Source organism: Pseudophryne corroboree, chromosome 9 (genome assembly GCF_028390025.1).
Source record: "Pseudophryne corroboree isolate aPseCor3 chromosome 9, aPseCor3.hap2, whole genome shotgun sequence".
Classification (NCBI taxonomy): Eukaryota; Metazoa; Chordata; class Amphibia; order Anura; family Myobatrachidae; genus Pseudophryne; species Pseudophryne corroboree.
Genome location: NC_086452.1, coordinates 173,035,284 through 173,055,969, shown reverse-complemented (window position 1 = coordinate 173,055,969; position 20,686 = coordinate 173,035,284).

Genomic DNA, 20,686 nt, shown 5'->3' with positions numbered 1-20,686 from the left:
ATACAATTATGGATGGACGGACTGCCTGCCGACTGCCGACACAGAGGTAGCCACAGCCGTGAACTACCGCACTGTACACTGGTTGATAAAGAGATAGTAGTATACTCGTAACAACTAGTATGACACTATGACGACGGTATAAAGAAAGAAAAAAAAATACCACAGTTAGGTGGTATATATTATAATAATAATACAATTATGGATGGACGGACTGCCTGCCGACTGCCGACACAGAGGTAGCCACAGCCGTGAACTACCGCACTGTACACTGGTTGATAAAGAGATAGTAGTATACTCGTAACAACTAGTATGACACTATGACGACGGTATAAAGAATGAAAAAAAAACCACGGTTAGGTGGTATATATTATAATAATAATACAATTATGGATGGACGGACTGCCTGCCGACTGCCGACACAGAGGTAGCCACAGCCGTGAACTACCGCACTGTACACTGGTTGATAAAGAGATAGTAGTATACTCGTAACAACTAGTATGACACTATGACGACGGTATAAAGAATGAAAAAAAAACCACGGTTAGGTGGTATATATTATAATAATAATACAATTATGGATGGACGGACTGCCTGCCGACTGCCGACACAGAGGTAGCCACAGCCGTGAACTACCGCACTGTACACTGGTTGATAAAGAGATAGTAGTATACTCGTAACAACTAGTATGACACTATGACGGTATAAAGAATGAAAAAAAAAACCACGGTTAGGTGGTATATATTATAATAATAATACAATTATGGATGGACGGACTGCCTGCCGACTGCCGACACAGAGGTAGCCACAGCCGTGAACTACCGCACTGTACACTGGTTGATAAAGAGATAGTAGTATACTCGTAACAACTAGTATGACACTATGACGACGGTATAAAGAAAGAAAAAAAAATACCACGGTTAGGTGGTATATATTGTAATACAATTATGGATGGACGGACTGCCTGCCGAGTTCCGACTGCCGACACAGAGGTAGCCACAGCCGTGAACTACCGCACTGTACTGTGTCTGCTGCTAATATAGACTGGTTGATAAAGAGATAGTATACAATACATACAACAATATACTACTATACTGGTGGTCAGGCACTGGTCACCACTAGTCACACTGGCAGTGGCACTCCTGCAGCAAAAGTGTGCACTGTTTAATTTTAAATTAATATAATATTATGTACTCCTGGGGGCTCCTGCTATAACAACCTGCAGTGCTCCCCAGTCTCCCCCACAATTATTATAAGCTTTGCCTTTTATACATTGATGTTCAGCACACTGGGCTGAGCTGAGTGCACACAGACTGAGTCACACTGTGTGACTGGCTGCTGCTGTGTATCGTTTTTTTTCAGGCAGAGAACGGATATAGCAGAGAACGGATATATTATATTAAAATAAATAAAAGTTAACTAACAACAACTGCACTGGTCACTGTGGTAAACTCTGTCTGACTCTGCACAATCTCTCTCTCTCTTCTAATCTAATTTCTAATGGAGAGGACGCCAGCCACGTCCTCTCCCTATCAATCTCAATGCACGTGTGAAAATGGCGGCGACGCGCGGCTCCTTATATAGAATCCGAGTCTCGCGAGAATCCGACAGCGTCATGATGACGTTCGGGCGCGCTCGGGTTAACCGAGCAAGGCGGGAGGATCCGAGTCTGCTCGGACCCGTAAAAAAAACATGAAGTTCGTGCGGGTTCGGTTTCAGAGAAACCGAACCCGCTCATCTCTAACAACTACTGCGTGTGGGCAGATCTAAAAACACCTGCCAATTGCGACCAAATTAGCTACTGCTTCCAGGTCGGTTCCGGTATGAATGGTCGACAATGTTAAGGTCGACACTCATTAGGTCAACCACTATTGGTCGACATTGACATGGTCGACATGGACTAATGGTCGAAACGTGAAAATGGTCGACATGAGTTTTTTTTACTTTTTTTGGGTGTCGTTTTCTGCATAAAGTGACGGGGAACCCCAATTAGTGCACCACGTCCCCTCACATGGCTCGCTTCGCTCGCTATGCTTCGGGCAAGGTTACCGTTCCCATTCGTAGTCCACGTGGATCGTAAAGTATGGAAAAGTTCATAAAAAGATTTTTAAAAAAAAACTCACGTCGACCTTTTCATGTGTCGACCATTCATATGTCGACCATTTTCATGTGTTGACCATTTGTCCATGTCGACCTAATGAGTGTCGACCTTAACATTGTCGACCATCTGACAGGATACCTTCCAGGTCTATATCAGAACCACTGTGAGATATTTCACAGTGTATGGCCATGATATCTGCATTCATCCCCTGGGGAGTAAACATTTCCCCGTTCCTCCCCTGTAAAGGAAGAGGGGAAATGTTGGGTGGTCAGCTGCAGCAGTGCAAACACTACCAGATATGGCCAACCAATTATCGTACCTTTTTGGACATGGTGGATGATATCACCATTTCCGACAGACTGATAAAAACTAGAGATATGCGGGCTGCGGCTCGGGTTTTCATACCAAGCTCGGTTTCCAAAACGAGGTAAAATGTCATCATCCTAGAGTCAGATCTCATGGGTTTTGGATTCGATATAAGTCCCTGCAGCTGTGATTCGGGCACCATTTCACAGCTGATGCTGGAGAGTTGTGTGCTATCTATCCAGTGTCCATACATTCCAGTGTCGCTGAGTTGACCTATCTGTCCAGTGACCATCCACTCCAGTGCTGAGCTGACCTATCTGTCCAGTGTACATCCACTCCAGTGCTGCTGAGCTGACCTATCTGTCCAGTGACCATCCACTCCAGTGCTGAGCTGACCTATCTGTCCACTCCACTCAGGCTCCTTAGAATTTTTAATATTGGCTGAGCTAGATTACAGTACAGGCAATTAGCAAGTTATTGTTTATTTTTTTTTTTAGTGCAGTAACTTAGTTACATCTATTGTCTAAGTGTGTGACACTGGTGCTGCTGAGTAACTCTAACTGTCACACTAGTGTTGTATTTTTCTTTGTCACTGCGTCATTCACTTCACATAAATATAAGCACTGTGAGTTACCAGAGTGAGTTGTCTTTTGTGAAAAAAGTTCAAATAAATAAATACTAAAGTTGTTTTTGTCATACAACTTGTGTGTGCTGTATAACTCTGAATTCACATAAATATAAGCACTGAATTGATATGGATCACAATCAGTTGATAGAAGAGCAGGAGCAACAACCAAGTACTAGTGCTGTTGCTGCTGCCAGTCATAAAAGTACTACATCTAGTAAAGGTGTTCCAGGGGGCAGAAAGTGTAGGTAAGGGCACATGAAAATCAAAATCTTTCACACTGTTAAAAAGGGGGTAGAGGTGTCACATCAAAAACCGACAAATCAGTGCCCAAAAAAAGAACACTAAGGCTGAAGAACAAACTGTTTGTTCACAAATCCCTGAAGAAAGTCTAAGAGTATCCACGTTAGCTATGTGTGATTCTGACTGTGCTCATAGAGAAGCCTCCTTCCACCATTTCTGCACTATCTGCAAATGCAAGGATGAGCTGTACAAGTAAAGATGATAATGATGATGACATAATAGAATTTGAGGATGCTACTGTGGCAGTGTACCATGGTGAGGGAAATATTTGTGCACTATGTGATGTTGATGATGTTGTTTGTGCAAGTCAGCCACGAGTTTCAGCAGTTCTTGCCCCGATAAAAAAAGCCATTATAATGCCTAGGCATAAGACCAAAAAAGCAACCTCTCATGTGTCGGAGTATTATTACACAAATCCTGCCAATGTTTGTGAAGCCATTTGCTCCATTTGTGAGTCCAGTTTAGTAGAGGTAGGGACATTATTCATCTAGGCAGATCCTCCATGTTATGTCATTTGTGGCAAATTCATAAAATTTATTTTACAAATTTATAATAATGTGTTGTATTTAACACCATCATCATCAATCTTCTCGGAGGTATACTTAAAAATACATTGTTTTGTGGAGCCCAAACAAACCAAGCACTTCATCCACAAAAGTGGCAGTCCCTGTGGCTGAAGTGCTTGGTTTAATAAACTGTGCATGTCCTTTTTAATATGCAAAATAAGCATGTGTAATGAGCCACTGCTGTGGCTCATTCCTGTTTGCATTCTGTTTTAAGTTATATTTCTGTTTGAATGGCAGGTTTTCTTATCTACTTGTTTGAGTACTGTTGCTGGCCGCCCTTGGTGAGTCTGTGTAACTGCAGCTTGTTTCCTATATGTGTGGCCTGTGCAGCCTCAACTGTCAGATTATTAGGCTATTATGTGGTGAGTCTGTGTAACTGCAGTCTGTCTCTTGTGTGTGGCCTGTGCTGTCTCACCTGGCAGATAATTACCTTGTGTCTGGCTTCCAGCCATCCTGATTGGGGCGTGTTTCGTTCACTACCCAGCCTGCCTTTCTCCTGGAGCCGGTGATAGAAGATTCTTGTTCCTGTATGTACTAGTGCCTGGTCCCTGTCCTATGGTGTGAAATCTTGAACTTGTACAGTTGGTGCCATTGCATTGCTTGGATTTCCCGGTCCAGTTTGAATCCTGTGTGTCATTTCCTGATTCTACATGTGATACCCTGCCTGGAAGTAGTATCAGACAGCTTCGGTTGTTCCTGCTTTGTCTTGCTCTTTCTTGCCTAGCCTGGAATCCAGGAGTCTCCTGCAGCTAAGTGTTCTAGTTGTTTGTATTTCGCTATACTCTGCATAGATCTTTTGGAACTCATTGCTTTATTATTTATTATTCATTCCATCCTGTGCATTGTTGTACACAAATATACTGTTTAGTTGCTTAAAACATCTCAGGGCATTGTTGCCTCACAGTTTGTAGCTTTTACAATCACTCATATATTTAGTGTCATTGCTGTTCACACTCCATGCACTTTGATACATGTGATTAAGTTGGGTTTAGAACGCACTCCTCGGTAGGGATGTTCACTGGGCATTTTTCGGGTTTTGTATTTGGGTTTTAGATTCGGTTCCGCGGTCATGTTTTGGATTCGGACGCGTTTTGGCAAAACCTCCCTTAAGAATTTTTACGGATTCGGGTGTGTTTTGGATTCGGGTGTTTTTTTTCAAAAACAGCTTAAAACTGTCACTGACCTGGGTTGAGAGTGTTGAGAACTCGGGGGTTCTTCCGATGATCGGGTAGAGGAACCACAGCTGGGCCGGAGCAGGGATGGCCGGATGTAGGTTTTCCTCATGCAGAACTTAGCCGTTGTAACCGACGTGTAATGCTAAAGAATTAGTTGTGGCCAAGACTTGGGGGCGATGCTGAAGTACACAGGAGAATGAAGAACTTGTGAGCGATGTTGTAGAAATGAATGAAGATTTGAGAACGATGTTGAAGCACACAGAAGAATGAAGAACTTGTGAGCGATGCTGAAGAGGTGAATGAAGATTTGAGAACGATGTTGAAGCACACAGAAGAATGAAGAACTTGTGAGCGATGCTGAAGAGATGAATGAAGATTTGAGAATGATGTTGAAGCACACAGAAGAATGAAGAACTTGTGAGCGATGCTGAAGAGATGAATGAGGATTTGAGAACGAAGTTGAAGCACACAGAAGAATGAAGAACTTGTGAGTGATGCTGGAGAAATAAATGAGGATTTGAGATTCAGAGTAACTCTGGAAGTTTGGGAGGCGTTCCACTTAGGGATACCCTGTAATACTGGAAGCACAGGAGGTGTCCCTCTGAGAGATACACTGTAACGCTGGTAACGCAGAGAATGTCCCACTGAGTGATACACTATAACGCTGGTAGCACAGGGAATGTCCCACTGAGTGATACACTGTAACGCTGGTAGCACAGGGAATGTCCCACTGAGAGATACTCTGTAACGTTGGTAGCACAGGGAATGTCCCACTGAAAGATACTCTGCAATGCTGGAACACAGGAGACGTTCAGCCTGAGAACACGCTGAACGCTGCTAGCACTGGTGATCATTGGAAAAACGATACTCAGGCGCCGGGGCTCTGTACGGCGTCTGCCTTTGAACTTCCCGCCTTCTCCCGATTGGCGGAAGGGGCCGATGACGTCACCCGCTCACCACGCTCTCGTGGATGCCGGGCGCAATGGCGGCGCCCACACCCCGGGAACCTGCCGGAGGCAGCGCCAGCAAGACTCGACGACCCGGAGCCCACCGGGGGCGACGACCGCCGGGAGACCCAGCGCACCTGTAGCGGTAAGCGCGGCAGCCGCAGCGCCGCAAGTGTGACAGTACCCCCTACTCTAAGAGTGGCCCCTGGACACTTTCCTGGTTTTGTTGGATGTTTAGAATGAAAGATCCGGACTAGTCGGGGAGCAGTGACTTCAGAAGCTTTGACCCAGCTCCTCTCCTCAGGACCATAACCTTTCCATTCTATCAGATACTGTAAATTCATGTGAAGATAACGAGAGTCAAGAATAGTTTTGATTTCAAATTCTGTTCCAGCTTCAGTCTCTACCGAGGTTGGGCTAGGAGACTCCGAATGAAACCGATTTAAAATGAGGGGATGAAGGAGAGAAACATGGAAAGAATTTGGTACCCGAAAGTGGGAAGGCAATCACAATTTGCAGCCAACAGGGTTCAGGACTTGCAAAACTGGGTAAGGACAGATGAACCTCGGAGCAAACTTCATAGCAGGTACTCTTAAACGAAGATTGCGGGTAGAGAGCCATATTCTGTCACCAACTTTGTATTGAGGAGCTGCTCGCCGTTTTTTATCCACAAAGAATTTGTAGCGGCCAGAGATTTTCTTGAGATTAGCATGAACCCTACTCCAGATTTGACTGAAGTGCCGGAGAGTGGAAGCTGCAGCAGGAACATCCTCCGAAGGAAAAATTGGTAATTCTGGGACTCGTGGATAGAATCCGTAATTAATGAAGAATGGGGACTCACCAGTGGAAGAGTGGTACAGATGATTATGGGCAAACTCGGCCCAGGGCAACAGTTCCACCCAATCGTCCTGTGAGGGAGAGAGATAAACGCGGAGAAAAGTCTCTAAATCTTGATTGACACGTTCAGTTTGCCCATTGGTTTGTGGATGGTAAGCAGATGAGAACTGTTTTATTTGTAAGGCTGAGCAGAGTGCCCTCCAAAATCTTGCAGTGAACTGCACCCCTCGATCAGAGACTATCTCCCGAGGTAACCCGTGCAGGCGGAAGTGTTCATGAATAAATAGTAAAGCCAACTTGGGAGCCATTGGTAAACCGGTCAACGTAACAAAATGTGCCATTTTTGAAAAGCGGTCAATAATCACCCAGATGGTATTGTAACCCTTGGAGAGAGGTAATTCGGTAATAAAGTCCATAGAAATATGGGTCCAGGGTTTCTTAGGAATGGACAGTGGACGAAGCAACCCCGCAGGAGGCAGACGAAGAGTTTTGTGCTGAGCACATTGAGGACATGAATTGACATAATCTTGTATACCCTTCTTCATGGTGTCCCACCAATATGACCTTCGTAGAAATTCACACATTTTTTGAACTCCAGGATGACCGGAAAACTTGGAAATATGAGCCCACTGCAGTAACTTTGGTCGAAATTCAACTGGTACAGACATTCTCCCAGGAGGAGGACCCAGAGAGGTGGGAGCTGCTGAAATAGAGACTGGACTGAGAATTAAGCTCTTTTCAAAGGAATTCTCCTCATCCAAGGCCGTTAAAGAACGAGACAGAGCATCAGCCTTAGCGTTAAGAGTCCCGGCCCGGTACTTAATAACGAACGAGAACCGAGAAAAGAAGAGCGCCCATCTAGCTTGACGGGGATTCAAGCACTGGGCCGTCTTGATATACAACAAGTTCTTGTGATCGGTGTAAATAGTAATTAGGTGTTTAGCACCTTCCAATTAGTACCTCCATTCTTTTAGGGCAGATTTTATTGCTAAAAGTTCCTGATCTCCAATGGTGTAGTTTCGTTCAGCAGGAGAGAACTTACGAGAATGGAAACCACATGGATGTAACTTCCCATCAGAAGAGTACTGTGAAAGGACGGCACCGATGCCTACTGAGGAAGCATCGACTTCCAAGAAGAATGGTTTTGAGAAATTCGATTGTTGGAGTACCGGAGCAGACATAAAGGCTGATTTCAACTGGGCAAATGCTTCTACAGCTTCGGAAGACCAGAGACTTGGGTCAGACCCCTTTTTGGTTAGGGCAGTAATGGGTGCAATGATGGTAGAAAATCCCTTAATGAATTTCCGGTAGTAATTTGCAAAGCCCAGGAATCTTTGTACCGCTTTCAAGGAGAGAGGCTGAGTCTAGTCCCGAATGGCAGTGAGTTTTTCCGGATCCATGCAAAGCTCCGTACCCGAGATGACATAACCGAGGAACGGAATCGAAGGGACCTCAAAGATACATTTGGAAATCTTGCCGTAGAGACGATTCCTTCGTAAGCGAAGAAGTACTTCTTTGACCTGTACTCTGTGCTCTGCAAGATTCTTAGAAAATATCAGAATGTCATCCAAGTACACCACTACGCTTTGGTATAACATATCTCGGAAGATTTAATTTACAAATCCCTGAAAAACGGCAGGGGCATTGCTGAGGCCAAAGAGCATTACCAGATATTCGTAATGCCCGTCCCTGGTATTGAAGGCCGTCTTCCATTCGTCCCCCTGTCGGATACATATCAGATTATAGGCTCCTCTTAAGTCGAGCTTAGTGAAGACGTGGGCTCCACGAACCCTATCAAATAGCTCAGTAATTAGCGGCAAAGGGTATTTGTTCTTAACGGTGATATTGTTTAAGCCACGATAATCAATACATGGTCTTAACCCCTGTCCTTCTTCACGAAAAAGAAACCTGCTCCAGCCGGGGAGGTAGAGGGGCGAATGAATCCTTTCAGTAGATTAGATTTGATATAGTCCGACATAGCTTGGGTCTCGGGTAATGACAAGGGATATGTGCGTCCCCGGGGCAGCATTTTCCCTGGGATAAGCTCAATGGGACAGTCCCATGGTCTATGGGGTGGTAACTGATCGGCCGCCTGTTCCGAGAACACATCTGTGAACTCCCGGTAGGCCTCCGGAATGAGCTCCTCATCCGACTTGGAAGATGCACGGAGCGGGTAAACAGGAGTGAGACAACTAGAGTGACAAAACGAACTCCAGGACAATATTTGTGACGATTTCCAGTCGACGTGAGGGTTGTGAATTTTAAGCCAAGGTTGACCAAGAACAAGATCGTGAGGCATCTCCGGAATTACTAGACACCCCAAATGTTCTTGATGCAGAGCTCCGACCTGCAGCTTGATTGGCTCTGTGCGACTTGTAATAAGACCATTAGATATTTTGGTACCATTGATGGCAGTCAACGTTATAGGTCGTTTGACAGACTGTAACTGTAAACCCAGACTCTGAACACAAGAAAGAGAAACAAAATTCCCTGCAGCCCCAGAGTCCAGCAGGGCCTTAACAGGTTTGGCTATAGACTCAGAAAACAGAGACATGGAGAGTAAAACAATCCACTGTCAGAGAAGATTTAGATGTAACCCCTAACTTGACTCCTCTGGAACAAGCTAGGCCTGCCCGTTTCCCGGACGGGACTTGCAGAACTTGATAAAGTGATCCGCGGCTCCACATTAGAGGCAGAGTTTACCCTCACGACGGCGCTGTCGTTCCTCCAGGGACAGCAGGGATCGGTTGATTTGCATGGGTTCGTCCGGACTCGGGGTAACTGTTTGCTTAGGCGGGAGAAGCCGGAATCTGGATCGATCCGACCGACTACGTTCGCCACCTCGTTCCTGCATGCAAAGATCCACCTTGACACAGAGTGAGATCAACTCTACTAAAGGATCCGGCAGATCCCTAGTGACCAGCTCATCCTTCAGACGGTCAGGGAGCCCGTTCCAGAAAGCGGCCCTGAGAGCATCATTATTCCAGCGTAGTTCTGAGGCAATGGTCTGGAAGTGAACCACATACTGTCCCACAGAATGGGAGCCTTGACGGACTCGGAGCAGGTCCGAGGAAGCAGCGGTCGTTCTGCCGGGCTCATCAAAAATCCTTCGGAATGACGCGATGAAATTAGTGTAACTGGAAACCAATGGGTCAGATCGATCCCACAACGGAGACACCCAATCCAACGCTGAACCTTCAAGCAAGGAAATAATGTATGCCACTTTGGACTGATCCGTAGGAAATTGTGTGAGAGAAGTTCAAAATGCACCTCGCATTGGTTGAGAAAACCACGGCAATTCTTTGGATTCCCATTATAGCGAGAGGGAGTGGGAAGCTGAAGGCGTGACCTGGTTCCAGACGAGGATTGAACATTACTGGAGACGACTACTGGAGTGGGTACTGGAGCAGGAGCCGGTACTACTGAAGCCAGGGAGGCCTGAATTTGATCCAGCCAGCCGGATAATTCCTGGAGATACTGCATCACCTGGCTCTTTGCTGCCTCCTGACTCTGAACTCAGGAAGCCAAGTTTTGGATGGCGCTTGACTTTGGGTTCTGATCCCCCGGGTCCATGTGGCCTGAGTATACTGTGACTGACCTGGGTTGGGAGTGTTGAGAACTCGGGGGTTCTTCCGATGATCGGGAAGAGGAACCACAGCTGGGCCGGAGCAAGGATGGCCGGATGTAGGTTTTCCTCATGCAGAACTTAGCCGTTGTAACCGACGTGTAATGCTAAAGAATTAGTTGTGGCCAAGACTTGGGGGCGATGCTGAAGTACACAGGAGAATGAAGAACTTGTGAGCGATGCTGAAGAGGTGAATGAAGATTTGAGAATGATGTTGAAGCACACAGAAGAATGAAGAACTTGTGAGCGATGCTGAAGAGATGAATGAAGATTTGAGAACGAAGTTGAAGCACACAGAAGAATGAAGAACTTGGAGTGATGCTGGAGAAATAAATGAGGATTTGAGATTCAGTGTAACTCTGGAAGTTTGGGAGGCGTTCCACTTAGGGATACCCTATAATACTGGAAGCACAGGAGGTGTCCCTCTGAGAGATACACTGTAACGCTGGTAACGCAGAGAATGTCCCACTGAGTGATACACTATAACGCTGGTAGCACAGGGAATGTCCCACTGAGTGATACACTGTAACGCTGGTAGCACAGGGAAGGTTCCACTGAGTGATACACTGTAACGCTGGTAGCACAGGGAATGTCCCACTGAGAGATACTCTGTAACACTGGTAGCACAGGGAATGTCCCACTGAAAGATACTCTGCAACGCTGGAACACAGGAGACGTTCAGCCTGAGAACACGCTGAACGCTGCTAGCACTGGTGATCATTGGAAAGACGATACTCAGGCACCGGAGCTTTGTACGGCGTCTGCCTTTGAACTTCCCGCCTTCTCCCGATTGGCGGAAGGGGCCGATGACGTCACCCGCTCACCACGCTCTCGTGGATGCCGGGCGCAATGGCGGCACCCACACCCCGGTAACCCGCCGGAGGCAGCGCCAGCAAGACGCGACGACCCGGAGCCCACCGGGGGCGATGACCGCCGGGAGACCTAGCGCACCTGGAGCGGTAAGCGCGGCAGCGGCAGCGCCACGACTGTGACAAAATCATAGAATTTTGGGGTAATTTTGATCCTATAGTATTATTAACCTCAATGACTATAATTTCCACTAATTTTCTGTCTATTCTGAACACCTCACACCTCAGAATATTATTTTTAGTCCTAAAATTTGCACCAAGGTCACTGGATGACTAAGCTAAGCGACCCAAGTGGGCGGCACAAACACCTGGCACATCTAGGAGGGGCACTGCAGTGTCAGACAGGATGGCACTTAAAAAAATAGTCCCCAAACAGCACATGATGCAAAGATAAATAATAAAAAAAGAGGTGCAAGATGGAATTGTCCTTGGGCCCTCCCACCCACCCTTATGTTGTATAAACAGGACATGCACACTTTAACAAACCCATTATTTCAGCTACAGGTTCTGCCACACGACTGTGGCTGAAATGACTGGTTGGTTTGGGCCCCCACCAAAATAGAAGCAATCAATCTCTCCTTGCACAAACTGGCTCTACAGAGGCAAGATGTCCACCTCCTCCTCATCGTTCAATTCCTCACCCCTTTCACTGTGTACATCCCCCTCCTCACAGAGTATTAATTCGTCCCCACTGGAATCCACCATCACAGGTCCCTGTGTACTTTCTGGAGGCAATTGCTGGTAAATGTCTCCACGGAGGAATTGATTATAATTCATTTTGATGAACATCATCTTCTCCACATTTTCTGGAAGTAACCTCCTACGCCGATCGCTGACAAGGTTACCGGCTGCACTAAACACTCTTTCGGAGTACACACTGGAGGGGGGGGGGGGGGCAACTTAGGTAAAATAAAGCCAGTTTGTGCAAGGGCCTCCAAATTGCCTTTTTTCCCCTGCCAGTATACGTACGGACTGTCTGACATGCAGTGATGCTGTCACTCATATAATCCTCCACCATTCTTTCAATGGTGACAGAATCATATGCAGTGACAGCAGACGACATGTCAGTAATCATTGGCAGGTCCTTCATTCCGGACCAGGTGTCAGATATCGCTCCTGACTGCTCTGCATTACCGCCAGCGGGTGGTTTTGGAAATGTTATCCTTTTCCTGGCAGCTCCAGTGGCGGTAGAAAATGAAGGAGGAGCTGTTGGCGGGTCACGTTCCGATTGACTTCACAATTGTCTCACCAGCAGGTCTTTGAACATCTGCAGACTTGTGTCTGCCGGAAAGAGAGATACAACGTAGGCTTTAAACCTAGGATCGAGCACGGTGGCCAAAATGTAGTGCTCCGATTTCAACAGATTGACCACCCGTGAATCCTGGTTAAGCGAATGAAGGGCTCCATCCACAAGTCCCACATGCCTAGCAGAATCGCTCCGTATTAGCTCCTCCTTCAATCTCTCCAGCTGCTTCTGCAAAAGCCTGATGAGGGGAATGACCTGACTCAGGCTGGCAGTGTCTGAACTGACTTCACGTGTGGCAAGTTCGAAGGGTTGCAGAACCTTGCACAATGTTGAAATCATTCTCCACGCGGTGGCTGAATGCCGAAAGTGGCCGGCAATTCTTCGGGCCACCGACAGCATCTCTTGCACGCCCCTGACGTTTTTAAAAAAATTCTGCACCACCAAATTCATTGTATGTGCAAAACATGGGACGTGCTGGAATTTGCCCAGATGTAATGCATGCACAATATTGGTGGCGTTGTCCTATGTCACAAATCACCAGGAGAGTCCAATTGTGGTAAGCCGATCTGCGATGATGTTCCTCAGTTTCCGTAAGAGGTTGTCAGCTGTGTGCCTCTTATGGAAAGCGGTGATACAAAGCATAGCCTGCCTAGGAACGAATTGGCGTTTGCGAGATGCTGCTACTGTTGCGGTTGCTGCTGTTGTTGCTGCGGGAGGCAATACATCTACCCAGTGGGCTGTCAAAGTCATATAGTCCTTAGTCTGCCCTGCTCCACTTGTCCACATGTCCGTGATTAAGTGGACATTGAGTACAACTGCATTTTTAGGACACTGGTGACTCTTTTTCTGACGTCTGTGTACATTCTCGGTATCGCCTGCCTAGAGAAGTGTAACCTAGATGGTATTTGGTACCGGGTACACACTACCTCAAGCAATTCTCTAAGTCCCTGTGAACTAACGGCGGGTACTGGACGCACTTCTAACACCAACACAGTTGCCAAGGCCTGAGTTATCCGCTTTGCAGCAGGATGACTGCTGTGATATTTCATCTTCCTCGCAAAGGACTGTTGGACAGTCAATTGCTTACTGGAAGTAGTACAAGTGGTCTTCCGACTTTCCCTCTGGGATGACGATCGACTCCCAGCAGCAGCAACAGCACCGCCATCAGCAGTAGGCGTTACACTCAAGGATCCATCGGAGGAATCCCAGGTAGGAGAGGACTCGTCAGACTTGCCAGTGACATGGCCTGCAGGACTATTGGCATTCCTGTCTAAGGAGGAAATTGACATTGAGGGAGTTGGTGGTGTGGTTTGCAGGAGCTTGGGTACAAGAGGAAGAAGGGATTTAGTTGTCAGTGGACTGCTTCCGCTGTCACCCAAAGTTTTTGAACTTGTTAATGACTTCTGATGAATGCGCTCCAGGTGACATATACGGGAGGATGTTCCTAGGTGGTTACCGTCCTTACCCCTACTTATAACAGCTTGACAAAGGCAACACACGGCTTGACACCAGTTGTCCGCATTTCTGTTTAAATAATTCCACACCGAAGAGGTGATTTTTTTTTGTATTTTGACCAGGCATGTCAATGGCCTTATTCATCCCACAGACAACAGGTGTCTCCCCGGGTGCCTGACTTAAACAAACCACCTTTCCATCAGAATCCTCCTTGTCAATTTCCTCCTCAGCGCCAGCAACACCCATATCCTCATCCTGGTGTACTTCAACAGTGACATCTTCAATTTGACTATCAGGAACTGGACTGTGGGTACTCCTTCCAGCACTTGCAGGGGGCGTGCAAATGGTGGAAGGAGCCACCTTTTCCCGTCCGGTGTTGGGAAGGTCAGGCATCGCAACTGACACAATTGGACTCTCCTTAGGGATTTAGAAGAACGCACAGTTCTTTGCTGTGCTTTTGCCAGCTTAACTATTTTTATTTTTATAGCGGGAGGATGAGTGCTTCCATCCTCATGTGAAGCTGAACCACTAGCCATGAACATAGGCTAGGTCCTCAGCCGTTCCTTGCCACTCCATGTCGTAAATGGCATATTGGCAAGTTTACGCTTCTCTTTTAATTTTGATTTTTGGGTCATTTTACTGAACTTTTGTTTTTTGGATTTTACATGCTCTCTACTATGACATTGGGCATCGGCCTTGGCAGACGACGTTGATGGCATTTCATCGTCTCTGCCATGACTAGTGGCAGCAGCTTCAGCACTAGGTGGAAGTGGATCTTGATCTTTCCCTATTTTACCCTTCACATTTTTGTTCTCCATTTTTTAATGTGTGGAATTATATGCCAGTAATATACTGTATCTGGAATTAGATGGCAGTAATGTCTGGAATTAGATACCACTAGATAGATACCAGATACCACTGTGCCTGGAATGATGATGACATATGCACAGTGACAGGACACTACCACAGCACCCTGCAGCAGCAAGATGCAGCACAAGACACTGGACTTTTAGTCACCACAATACATCACTGATACTGAGCACAGATATTGAGCACTGTTCAGGATAATAGAACTTACACGTAGCAGCAAAATACAGCAATGGACTACTGTACTGTACTACTATATACTGGTCACCACAATGCAGCAATGATAATAATGAGCACAGATATTGAGCACTGTTCAGGATAATAGAACTGACACTGGGCAGCGAGAACAGCACTGGACTACTGTACTGTAATACTATATACTGGTCACCACAATGCAGCAATGATAATAATGAGCACAGATATTGAGCACTGTTCGGTATAATAGAACCGACACGGAGCAGCAAAATACTGCAATGGACTACTGTACTGTACTACTATATTCTGGTCACCACAATGCAGCAATGATAATAATGAGCACAGATATTGAGCACTGTTCAGGATAATAGAACTGACACTGGGCAGCGAGAACAGCACTGGACTACTGTACTATACTACTATATACTGGTCACCACAATGCAGCAATGATAATAATGAGCACAGATATTGAGCACTGTTCAGGATTATAGAACTGACACTGGGCAGCAAGAACAGCACTGGATTACTGTACTGTACTACTATATACTGGTCACCACAATGCAGCAATGATAATAATGAGCACAGATATTGAGCACTGTTCAGGATAATAGAACTGACACTGGGCAGCAAGAACAGCACTGGACTACTGTACTGTACTACTATATACTGGTCACCACAATGCAGCAATGATAATAATGAGCACAGATATTGAGCACTGTTCAGGATAATAGAACTGACACTGGGCAGCGAGAACAGCACTGGCCTACTGTACTGTACTACTATATACTGGTCAGTGGTCACCACAATGCAGTAATGACAATAATGAGCACAGATACTGAGCACTGTTCAGGATAATAGAACTGACACTGGGCAGCGATAACAGCACTGGCCTACTGTACTGTACTACTATATACTGGTCACCACAATGCAGCAATGATAATAATGAGCACATATATTGAGCACTGTTCAGGATAATAGAACTGACATGGAGCAGCAAAATACAGCAATGGTCTACTGTACTGTACTACTATATAGTATATACTGGTCACCACAATGCAGCACTGATACTGAGCACAGATATTGAGCTGATATTTAGCTGATATTGGGCTATTCAGGCAGAGAACGTAGCCACGTCCTCTCTGCTCAATCTACAATGCACGAGTGAAAATGGCGGCGACGCGCTGCTCTTTATATGGAATCCGAATCTCGCGAGAATCCGACAGCGGGATGATGACGTTTTCCTCCGTTCGGGTTTTGCGAGTAAGGTGGGAAGATCCGAGGCTGCCACGGACCCGTGTAAACGACGTGAAGTTTGGGGGGGTTCGGATCTCGACGAACCGAACCCGCTTATCTCTACTCCTCGGGCGATGCCTTGGATCCTATGTTGGGTCTTCGGGGGTCATTCCGAGTTGATCGCTAGCTGCATTTGTTCGCAGCGCAGCGATCAGGCTAAAAAACGGCAGTTCTGTGCATGCGTATGCGGCGCGATGCGCACGCACGATGTACGGGCACAACAAATGATGTCGTTTTGCACAGGGTCTAGCGAAGCATTTCAGTCGCACTGGTGGACGCAGAGTGATTGACATGAAGTGGGCATTTCTGGGTGGCAACTGACCGTTTTCAGGGTGTGTTCAGAAAAACGCAGGCGTGCCAGGGAAAATGCAGGCATGGCTGGGGGAATGCTGGGCGGGTTTGTGATGTCAAAACAGGAACTAAACAGTCTGAAGTGATCACAAGCGCTGAGTAGATTTTGAGCTTCTCTGAAACTGCACAAAAAAACTTTGTAGCCACTCTGCGATACATTCGTTTGCACTTCTGCTAAGCTAAAATACACTCCCAGTGGGCGGCGGCATAGCGTTTGCATGGCTGCTAAAAACTGCTAGCGAGCGATCAACTCGGAATGACCACCATAATCTGTTCATTGATCTTCTGTATTCTTTTCCGTTGGTAGTCTTGCAGGTTTTAGTTAGCTTTCCCTTTATTCACTCGCAGTCTCGGTTGGTGCCTTGTTACGAAATAAAACCTGGGGACATCAGAGTCTGGGCGGACCTAATTTGCCCATTCAAACGCGGCTGCTAAAGGCAGAAGACTAGCTCTGCAAACATCATCCGATCACTGGTAGGAGTAACGGAGTCAGGGATAGAGTAGGTGTAGCTGCGACTATTCATTCCCAGCCGCAGCTCTACACGTGAGTTCTGGATCTCCCTAGTTGCCACCCGGTCTCCAGAGTTCCAGATACTCGTATCCTAACATTGTGGGTGGAAAGGCCATTGGACAATTCTATCTTGCACTGCTTTTCTTTAATTATGGCTGTTATCTACCTTAAGCTCATCATTAACAACACTGTCCCTCATTCCGAGTTGATCGCTCGCTGCCGATTTTCGCAGCGCTGCGATCAGGTAAAAAAAACGGCAAAACTGGGCCGCAGTATGCACGCGCAAAGTACTTTCACACAAAACTATGCAGTTTTACACAAGGTCGAACGACGCTTTTCTGTCGCTCTGTTGATCGGTGAGTGATTGACAGGAAGTGGGTGTTTCTGGGTGGTAGCTGGCCGTTTTCAGGGAGTGTGCTAAAAAACGCAGGCGTGACAGGTAAAAACGCAGGAGTGGCTGGGGAAACGGGGGAGTGGCTGGCCAAACGCAGGGCATGTTTGTGACGTCAAAGCAGGAACTAAACTGAGTGAAGTGATCGCAAGGTAGGAGTAGGTTTGGAGCTGCTCAGAAACTGCATGAAAATTTTAACGAACATTTCTGCTAACCTTTCGTTTGCACTTCTGCTGAGCTGAGATACACTCCCAGAGGGCGGCGGCCTAGCGTGTGCAACGCTGCTAAAAGCAGCTAGCGAGCGATCAACTCGGAATGAGGGCCACTGTTAGCTATGACCAAAACCAGTGAAGGTGGATTTGGCAAAACCAAAACCCGACGATGAATTAGAACCAAAACCAAAATACAGGGGTTGGCGCACATCTCTAATAATCACACTATTCAATTATCAACCCAATCAACTGCTTATTGGCTGACTGGGCCAATAATTTAAGAGTGTATGTCCACCATAACAAACAAAAAAGATTAATTGCAGTAATCACAAGAGTCTCTATGCTGATTTATTTATTAACAGTTATTTAAACAGCACACACATTTTCCGCAGCACTTTACACAGAATATTGGCGACTCACATCAGTCACTTCCCCAGTGGAGCTTACAATATATATTCCCTACCACATGTACATACAGGGCTTTTTAACAGAGGATGGGACATGCGTGCAGACTCCATCATGTGCCCCCTCCTCTCCGGCAGCAGTAGTCTCTGATATAATGCCAGAGTCTACTGCGCATGCGCAGGTCTCCGGGGACATGGCACCCGCGCCTTGTTTCCCGGGGACACCTCCAGTGCGCATGCGCAAATCACTTGGAAATGGCCTCAGCGGCCATTTTCCAAGTGACTTGTGCCTGCACAGCAGGGCCGCTGTCGTGGGACTCCGGAGGGGTAAGTATAATATATGGGTGCAGTGTGTGCGGTGTGGGGCCCCCTGGACCCAGGAGCCCATGTGCACCGCACACACTGCACCCATTAGAGAAACACCTATGTGTACACACTAGGGTTAATTTTTGTTGGGAGCCAATTAATCTACCAGTATATTTTTGGATTGTGGGAAGAAGCTGAAGTACCCAGAGGAAACCCATGCATGCACGGGGAGAATATACATATAGGGGTGGGCATAGCCAGATTAAGGGGGGGTCACAGGGCATACAGTACCCCGGGCCCCCCTTTGTTACGGGCCCCCCCAGACAGAGCACACCGACAGCACTAGCTTTTCCTCTCACACAGTAGCAGAACCAGACAACCAGAATGCGAGGAGGGCCGTATTCATTGCAGGCAGAGTATCAGGTTTTATGAGCTACCGATTAAGCTTTCTGACCAGAGGAGAGATAGGAGGGTGGAGAGAGCTGTAAGTGACACAGGGATCCCATCTTCTCCTCCTCCCTGCCTGGGTGTCTGGGTCCTATGTAACCTGGCATTATTCAACTATTAGTTTAAATCTAATATACCCCATTGGATTAAATTTAATATACCCAATCTATACATCCTAACATGACTTAGTCCTGGAGGGATAACATGCTATATTAAGTTATGATTGCAATCACCTGTGTTGAAACACCTTTCATATCAATGAAATAGTTCAACACAGGTGACACAAATCATAAATTAAGAAGGAAGTCCAGGTAAACAGCATTTTATCCCTCCTGGAATGGGTCATGTTGGGGAGTATGCACAATCTAAAATACACTCCCCTGCCTTCCACTGGGGCTCCCTTGTTTTAAGTGCCCCGGGCACCCCCAAGGCTTAATCCGGCTCTGGGGGTGGGGCTCAAACCCAAGACCTCAGAGCTGTGAGGCAGAAAATTCTGACCATTATACCAACCATGCTGCCAGTTGTATTACATTAACAAATTTACAGTATGTTCATGTGATCATACTTTACATTTTGTTATTAAGGGCAAAAATATTAGGAACTCTCTGTCTATTTTACCTAGCCATCTGGTATGATAAATTTGCTCCATTACACGTTTTTATTCATTACCTTGGCACCAAAGCTCAAGGGATAGGACCAGGAAGTTTTAGGAAGTACCCACATACAGTGCCAGATTAAGGTCCATATGGGCCTGGAGCTGAAATTTAGGAAGGGCCTATTGTGTGCCTCGGCAGGAGGTGTGAAGCGCTGCAGTGGTGTGACTAGTGATGTGGTGGTGTGATCAGTGTGGTGTGGGTGTGGTCTAAATAGGGGGTGTGGCCTATGCCATGTGAGTAACACAGTCACCACTTACTGACAGACACTACTTACTGGCACACACGCACACACAACACAAAGCTTACTGACACAATCACCACTTTTGACAGACACTACTTACTAACACACACAACACAAAACTTACCGACACAGACACCACTTACTGATAGATATTACTGACTGACACACACGCACAACACAGATAAACTTACTGACTCAGACATTACTTACTGACACACACACAACACAATACTTATACCACTCTCACATCACAATGCCGGGTCCCACCTGGGAATTGGAAATGGGTCCATTCCAGGGTGGGACCCGGCATTGGACCCTACACACCGTCAACTCGACCCGGCAATTTGCTGGGTCGGGTTGTCATCCGTGGGCGGAGATGGAGTCGGCATCAGGAGCGGGTGCGGAGGCGGCGCTGGGAGATGAGATCATCTCCGCGCCGCCACTCCCTATGCAGTGAACGGGTCCCGGGTTGCTTTATTCCCGGGTTGAATTACCGGGTCAGGCAACCCGGAATTCGCCCATGACCCCTTTCACAACGCACATCGAAACTTGTCGACCCGGCTATATACCCGGTCTATACCAGGTTATTTTTGCGGTGTGAAAGGGGTATTACTGACACAGACACCCACCACTTACTGACAGACACTACTTACTGACACACACAGTACAAAACCTACTGACAGACACTACTTACTGACACACACAGTACAAAACCTACTGACAGACACTACTTACTGACACACACACACACACACAACAC